General features: G+C 27.5%; 1 long non-coding RNA gene across 6 annotated transcripts in view; it reads left to right on the top strand.

Moving 5' to 3' along the window:
• The window catches only part of LOC107455487 (uncharacterized), a 34906-nt gene that overhangs the window by 9949 nt on the left and 15949 nt on the right, over nt 1-9008 (top strand). For all 6 annotated transcript variants that reach the window (XR_011638111.1, XR_011638115.1, XR_011638114.1 and 3 more), the window contains exons 2-3: nt 1936-2029; nt 5527-5591. This is a non-coding gene — a long non-coding RNA (uncharacterized lncRNA). The remainder of the gene's footprint in view (nt 1-1935; nt 2030-5526; nt 5592-9008) is intronic.

The raw sequence follows: 9008 nt of genomic DNA, 5'->3' as shown, positions 1-9008 counted from the left end.
AAAGTAATTTCATTAACTAAAATTAATTAATGCAGCAATTTATTTAAATTAAATTTTAATACTAAGAAAAGAAAATAATAAAAGTATCAAAAATTTAAAACACTGTTTTTTGACTTTTAAAATCAATATATATAGCTAAAAAATTTTTTTTTGATTTGAATCAATGATTTTTTTAAAAAAATCATTTGATTTAAATCATGATTTAAATCGTGATTTAAATCAAGCTGATTTAAATCAACAAACCCTGATTAGAATGTGGGTTATGTCAAGTATAAAAGAGAAAGTGGTAAAATCTGAAATTTCATTATTAATGCATGGAATTAATTGCAATTTCCCATTTGCAAATTCAGTGGAGGTTTGTGTTAAATCACTTAATGATTCAACAATTGCAAAATATGTTATTCTTTCAAAAGCGAAAGCACAGTATGTAAACGAAATTTTGACCTGCACCATATTTTAGAAAAAATGTGTTCCAAGATATTGTGAAGTCTTATTTTACTTTATATTATGACAAAACAGTGACTAAACAATCTAAAAAGTTGCTGGATGTTTACATCTCTTATTGGTTTGAGAAATTTGAAATAATTGTGACTCACAGTTCGTAGGTCATTTAGAAGCTGCAAATATATTTTATAGTTAAGAATTTCATTGATAGCAATAAAATAACCATTGATAAATGCTCAATTCATTAGATGGCCCAAATGTTAATATATCATTTTGAATTTCGACTGTTAAGATTCTTTGAATCATAATAATTTGATTAATGTAAGAACCCATCCTTTACATATTTTAAATAATGCTATAAAAAGGGATTAGAAAAATTAGATTGTGATATAGAAAGTTTGATTGTGGATGTCTTTCAGTTTTTGAAAATGTCTGCTGAAGAAAAGAGGATTTTCATAGTATTTCAGTTGATGTATTATTTGGGGAATTGCCAAGAGCTCACTTCCATGGGTCTTATCTTGTAAAAAGTGATACTTTTTACAGTAGCTCCCGACTACATGTAGTAAGAAAAACTAGGAAGCCACCAAGATGGTGGTCTCTTATGAAAAAGTCGCTTGGGCTACTAAATTTTTTAAGTCGCTGAGCGTGGATGACATCATAACCGTGATGCTTATTAGGGGTATTGATTTACTGGCCTCTATTCTATGCAGGATCTTAGCTTGTATAGCTTTTGGGTATATACCTCATTCTTGGAAGAATACCTGGGTAGATTTCATCCCCAAACCAGGGAAGGATAACTACTTTGAGGCTAAATTATTTAAACCAATCAGCCTCACCTCTTTTCTGTTAAAAGGTATTGAAAAGCTTATTGACAGATATTTTAGGGACTCTGTTCTCACCATTAAAACACTGTCCTCCTTACAGCATACTTATTGACCTGATTTTGTATTCTTGAGTAAAAATCAACAGCAAATAAAATGCATTTTTTAAATTGACATGAAGTTTTTCTGTAGATAATTATGGTTTGAAACAATTTTTCAGAAACATGAAATTACTGTATTATTTTTGTATATATTTGTGAATAAAAAATTTATCTTAATAAATAATGAAATTCAGCAAAACTTTGATTTAGGAAAATATTATGTAATTTTAATTGGAAAGAAATTAATGTTATAAAACAAGCTGTATCTATTTAATTTTGTCTTCATTTACGTAACTTAATATCCAGGTGGATAAAGTATTATTTGTGATAATTTAGTAATTATCTTAAATCTACTAAAAAATGTAATGTTCTCTAAAGAAAATGAACACAAATGTTAATAAAATCTATTCTGTTGTTTAGGATTTATCACTAAGTTCGTTTTTTTTCGGTTCTTAGTTATTTTGGTAATGGAATTTTCTTCGCTTGGTGTATATAAATGTTGAAACTTTATAAGCTTTGCAATTTATTTTATTTGATACTTCATTCAAAAATTTATTCTTTTTATTTAGTTCATAGAAAGAAAATTGGCTATGATGAAACTTTCTTCAAAATTTTGAAGGATGTAATAAGACGTAATGATCAAAGACTACAAAAATCTTAAATGTAGGTATTAATTTACAATCTAATTATTATTTGTCATTTTTATGTTTGTATTGTGTTATGCAAAATAATTATTAATATTGGATATGTGTAGATATTTTAAGTTATAACTTTTTTATTTGCAGAAATTTATTCCTTGTTGTCTTAAATGCAGGATTCGTAGTTGTCTTGATATTCCTGATAAAATATATTTTGTCCTTATTTGACTTGATTTTTCTGACATTTGACTTGATTTTTGAGTGTTGACACCCCATTTTCCATGAAAAGAAATGAGGAGTTTAATATAATCTATTTGAAATACCAAAATCAAAATATTTCAATTTTTGATCCAACGTCTTTTTATTTTTATTAATAATGCTTGTCAAAATCACAAAATTTGATAATTTGAACTTATACAGGGTTCCTACACGGTCAGGAAAGCCTGCAAAACCTGCAAAAATCAGGCTATTCTAAAATTAAGCTAAAAAGTCAGGAAAAAGTCAAGATTTTTCTTACATATTCATAAAGTCAGGAAAATAAAAAAAAACTATAGTTCATTCAAAGACTGACAGGCAAAAATAAAGTTTCAAGGAAAAATTCTGTAATTCAAAATATGTAATTTCCTCATGATAACATTCCTCTTTCCCTGGTAGAACCTGTCCTGTTAGCAATTTTCCTCCTGTTTATCCAATGATAAGGAATTTTTGATAGGGTTGCTAGGTTTATTGCTCTTTGTATGAATAACTGGTTTACAGACAACAGTAGCTGAAACAACAGCAGAAAAATCAAAAAAGGAATTTTTACTGTTTTGTGATGCTGCCAAAGAAAAAGAAGAACAAAAGAGTTTCTTAGAGTTTTATCCACAGCGAAAGAGATTAGACAATTTTTTTTCGAAATATTTGCACGGAGAAAAGAAGTGTGAAAATATGTGGGAGGTTATAAAAATTGTTCTTATCGTCTTTCATGCATGTCTCCATCTTGTTCTAGATTCTTTTACAGCATCTAGCATTTTTTCATTAATGTCTATGTTTTTTATTCCATTTATAAATGAAACATAATCATACACACGTCTTTGTGAAATAATAGAGTCTTCATTGAGGTTTTCAACCAATAAGCTTTTACTGATAGAAAAACCCCCTACGACTGTTGCGTCGAAGATTAGAAGCCAAAAAAGAAAAACGAAAGAATAAAAAAGCTGAAATTTCTAGAAAACGAATAAAAGAAAAGATAGATGATTTGAAATTAAGAAAATCTAAATTGACGAAAACTGCTGCAACCGAACTGGATGTTCTTGATTCAGAAATTGTCAAGCAACAAAATATGTTGAGAAATATTATATAACATAGGAGCCCCTAAGTTACTCCCGAAGCTTACAGTATTACAGAAATAAATTTAAAATTACTGAAAAAAAAGAAGATATTTTTGATTTTATTTTTCTCACAAGTTGCATAATTTTTCTATCTGAATTTTTATTTATATATAATTAACTTTTCTTGACTTTTTTCCCCTTTATATTTCAATATTATCTTTTAAAAGAAAAGTCAGTTTGAAGTGAATTGGTGATTTTTAAAAATTAATAACTTAATGTAACAAATGTTCTAGTATGTTTTAAGAGTAAATATTATTTGAGGATACTGATACATATCTCGCAGATTTGATTAACCCTTTATATCCTGACGTCACTCATGCATTTGGTTCCACTTACCATTAAATAAAATAATATTTCCGTAATCCGACAGATTTTCTTGATCTTTTTATTTAAATAGTTTTCGTATCTAACTGCAAAAACACACTAAAAGTTTAATCTAATCATTATAATTAAAAATATGTTTTACAAGTTTTCTGAAAATATAATTTGGGATATAAAGTGCTATTACCCAATTCCACTTTAATATATAAGTAAGTGTTTATCCTATTCAATCTATGATACTTATGACTAAGTAGCATATTATTACTAATTAAAACTGCAATGTTAAAAGTCTTGTTGGAGTGGGAAACGGCGGGTCAGGAATTTTATTGTAAAAGGTCAGGAAAAACCTGCAAAAGTCAGGATATTGTTTTCTCAAAATAGTGTAGGAACCCTGTTATAGACTGTCCATTGATTACATGCATGTTTTAGGCATAAGTCTTACCCACATGATTTATTCTTTTACACTTTTAGGATTTTGGCCATTTAATGAAAAAGAAACTCCATTGACAATTTTACATTATCAAGTTTTTATTCTGATGAATTCAGGAGGTCATACACTTATTATTTTCAGCAAACTTAATAACAAATTTTGTTGGGAGGAGATTTGCAGCTCACAATTATTGATTCCTCTCCTTCATATGATTTTAAAAATGATAGATTCCATTCAACAATATAGTATTTATTATATAATGGATGTTTTATATTGAGGGATCAACCATTAAATTATTTTTGCACTAAAATCTTAAGTGGCATATTCACTATAAATTAACTATACTCAGTAAATTTACTATTCTCTGACAACATATTGTTATAAGTTTTCCTAACCAGTGAGTATATCTCATGGTAGGTAAATATTTTTTAAATATGTTGCATTTACAAATATAAAACCTTTTTGATGTATACATATGAATTTATTCATTGCTTCAGTTCTTAGCGATTATTCTGATTTTTTTTTAAATAATAATTTTATATAATTAAATACTTTGGAGCTTATTTTATTTAAATATTGTCTGTGAAACCTTTATTTATTTATTATTTTTTGTTACTTGTAGAATGTCAATTATGTTTCATTTAATTTTTTATTTTTATATTTCTGTTGAAAATATAAAAAAATTATTTCTTTGTCTATGAAATAATATCTTCACAGTCGGGGAAAACATTTGCTGTAAGTTAGTATCACTGAAGAGATAATAAAGTGTAGTAAAAGAAATACAAATCCTTTGTTTGCAAATTCAATGTTCATCTTAGATCATTAGTTTTTTTTTAGAAAATTTACTATGTATCTACCACATTTTCTGTTTTTACTAGAATATTTCTCCTAGTGGTAGCAAAATGTATACTTAAGTAATTATTTTTTAATTAAAAAAGATTTTGATCACTATGACATAAAAATGACCTTAAAAAAATATCAGAATAATTGATAGTCTTTCTATAATGTATTGAAAATCTCTTGGGAATATAGGAAGCATGCACAAACTTAAAAGAAATTGGTGTGAAACATAACAGATTTAGGAGTATGATCCAATGAGAAATGGGTTTTAGAAAATTTTCTTACAATTAGAAAATGATGAGAAACATAAATTTGGCTCTTATTATCAAAACTCTGGCTTAAATGGATCTCATTAATGAGCAGTGTCATATTAGGAAAAGGAGTTAAATTATTTTAGTTCCAAGTTTTAAAATATTATATTTATTTTATATTTACACCTGTATTTATTTTATATATTGTTTGGTTAATTAAATTTAAATAAACTTTAATGTATTTTGGATAATCTTAATAAAATTTCTTAATGAAAACTCTTAAAAAATTTTAATATCACCTTTTTTTTAGGTCTTTTCAAATTCAAGCTTTTTTGAAAGATGTTCATGCTAGATCAAAATCAGAAAAGGTGTTTTGTAAGTGCAAGACTATTTTTCAATATTTTTTTATTTATTTATATTGTATTAGTTTTCATGGATTAAACAACTATTGATTAAACAATCACATAAAATATTCTTTTTCATATATTTAATGATAAAAATCCCAAGTATTTAAATAACTAGCATTTTTGACACAATACAACTACGAAACTTATTGATAATTATGAATATCGAAATAGAGTCAAAAACGTACTTATGATATTTAAAGTTAGTCTTTAAAAAATTGTGATGATCCAAACCACTTTATTTTTGGATGATTACTATTTCTACTAGGTTGTTAAATAATCGTTTGCAGTGCTATTCTTTTTTTATTTTTGAAATTTAATAGGTATTATAAAAATTCAAATGGTGCAACAGGGTTTCCAATTGGTGGTATAAATACCACTATTGGTACATGTATATAAAAGAATTATATGTGTTTTAAAAAAATTCATAATTTAATAATTTTTAAAAATTTAATTTAAATCTTTATTATGGGAATAAGCCTAAAACTGAAACATTCATTAGTTTCACCAGCAATCTTTGCATGGAAACATTTCAAATAAAATTAAAATGTTAATGTTTTATGAAACCATCTTCAGATAATATGATTTTACAATTGTATGCTAAAATTATTAAGTTTTGCTTTAATACTTAAAAATGTATAGTGTGGCCCTGGCTAGATCTCAGGAGTTTAAATAAAGAAAAGCTTAGTGCCGAACATTTTCATTAATAGCAAGTAGCACATGGACAAACATAAATTTGAATAATTATGAGACTGAGGAAAAGGAAGGTCCATTCTGTTCAAAGTCTGAGCACCTACTGCCTGTTCAGATGGCACTGTGGTTGGTTGCTTGGCAATTTGGTTGCTATAATAGCAAATTATGCGAAACTTGAAGTTTTCTTTTAGAAAGAGCTCAAATTATCTATTGCTCTCCTATCTAAACTATTGTGCCCGTAATATCCAGATTAAGATACATATTTTAGGGATCAAGAATCCAAATCTGTTTTTGTTGCTTGAAATTTCACCTAAACTAATTAATTATCATATTCAAGTTTTTAGACCACCATATAGCTAAGTTTGTGTCTAAGCTGGTGAAAATCTGATCATTAGGGTAAGAAATATCAAGGTACTTAAGGACAGTTGGGTGTACAGGGATGAGATTTTTCCGCTCTTTAGCGGATCGCTGCATTTTTCACTTTTGTCTCTCGAATTTCAGCCTTTTTATCACAAAGATCCGATTCTCTAAAAGTGTAACTTTTTTTATAAATATTCCGCTTTTTCAGAAAATTCAGCCGTTGAAATAAAATAATTCTATTTATTTTCTATTTTCAAAGATAAACAGAAAATTCAAACTACATAGTAACCAACCCTTTGCATTTTTACTTATTTTAGCTATTTTCTCTGCTTTTATGCGCAGAAGATAAGATTTTCTGCATTTTTACCCGCCTGCCAGATAGCTCGTATTTTCATAATTCAAACAAGCCTTTTAGAAGTCCCAAGCCCGGAATCTGCAAATATCTCGATTTCTATTCATGCTATTTTAATATCAAACATAGCTTTTTGTATTTACGTGATTTAAAAGTTGCGCTTTGCAATTCTTATTCACCCGATTTGAATATCATACATTGCGATTCTTATTTACGAGATTTAAAAGTACGATATCGCGATTTGTATTTACGCGTTTCTAAAAACCTATGTAGCGATTCGTATTCAGGCGAGTTTAAAATCCTATGTTGTGATTCGCTCACGTAGTTATAACATCAAACATCGATTTTCTTATTTATCCGCGATTCAAAATTAAGGCATTGGAATTCGCATTCACTCGATCTAAAAATTATGTGTCGTGTTTTGTATTTATGCAATCTAAAAATTATGAATCGTGATTTGTATTTACGTGATTTAAAAATTCTATATCGCGGTTTGTATTTTCTCATTTTCAAAATCAAATTTCGAGTTTCATATTCACGTGGTTTCAAAATCCATTATCGTGATTCGTATTCACTCGATTTTTAAATCCAAGATCGCAATTTATGTTCACGCTATTTCAAGATCAACTATCGCGATTCTTGTAAGAAGTAAGTTTTTTTTCTTCTTGAATTAGTTACTACAAAGTTGACTGTTTTTTCTATCGACGATCATTAGTATATGTAGGCATTACAATATCAGCGAAACTGGAAGAGAATATATTCAAAACTTACATTCAGTGCTTGCAAAGAAGAAAAAGTAGTATTTGTTAAAAGATGTTTGAAGATGAGTTAACGACTAAATTAATCACCAATCTGTTTGTGTCAGTTTTGCTATTTCTACAAGAATATATAAAACTTTTCCTAACTGGAGCACCCCTCATTCACAAGCTGCATTATAAGCAAATTGACCTTGTCAAAGGATTTTTTAGAATAGCGCCATGTTAAGGAGTTACTATATATTTCTACTTCACAGTTACTGATATGTTTCACAGGGTTCTAGCTACATTAGATTATAATATGAACATAGTGATTCCATTTATAAAAGTTTCTTTTCTGAATAATTTGAATAGTCATGTTACTGATATATTTGCTATAAATCACGTAACAGTATTTATTTAAGGAAATGGAATATTAATGTGTATTCTCAGTAGTTATTATTTACTAAACCAGGCAGTAATAATTATCTCTTATGTGAACTGAAGAATATAATTTTCTAGCTTTATTTTTTAAATGTTAAGTATTGATGTAATCATTTATATAATAATAAATTCGTTCACAATTTTATGTCAACACATTGTTATTTACTATCTCAAATTGTCTGGAATTTATTATTAAACGATTGCATGAGTGTAAAATTTACTCGCGCAGTGGCGTGCCAGCCGGGGGTGCAGAGGGGGCAGTCGAAATTTTAGTGAGGGGGCAAACAATATATTTCACCCCTCCTGAAATTTAAACATTCGAGAAAATAAAATCAAGTAAAATTCCGAGTAAAAAATAGTCAAAAAGTAACTTTTTAGTTAAACTTTGTAGCTATTTTCCAAGTAAAAAACCTAATTTTCCTCTGAAGTAAGAGGTTATAATAAATATGAAGGCAAGAAATAAATTTAAGTAAAATTGGTAATTTTAGGAAAAAAAATATTTTTTTTTCAATTTTGAAGCTATTTTTCAAAAAGAAAACCTTATTGTCTTCTGAAATTTAATAAAAGGGCCTATATTGCGTTTCGCCCCTTCTGAAATTTAGACATTCACAAAAATAAAGTCAATTTAAATAAGTAAACTTAAAGGAAGAAAAAAACTTTTTTCAACTTTGAAGCGATTTTCTAAGAAAAAAACTTTATTTAATTCTGAAATTTAAATGAAGGGTGAGTAATGTACTTCGCCCCTCTTGAAATTTTGCCATTCGTGATAATAATGACAAGTTAAATTGATAACTTTAGAAAAAAA

This window comes from Parasteatoda tepidariorum, chromosome X1 (assembly GCF_043381705.1).
Source record: "Parasteatoda tepidariorum isolate YZ-2023 chromosome X1, CAS_Ptep_4.0, whole genome shotgun sequence".
NCBI classification, from domain to species: Eukaryota; Metazoa; Arthropoda; class Arachnida; order Araneae; family Theridiidae; genus Parasteatoda; species Parasteatoda tepidariorum.
The sequence above is the reverse complement of the archived record's forward strand: the minus strand, read 5'-3'. Positions and strand labels throughout refer to the sequence as shown.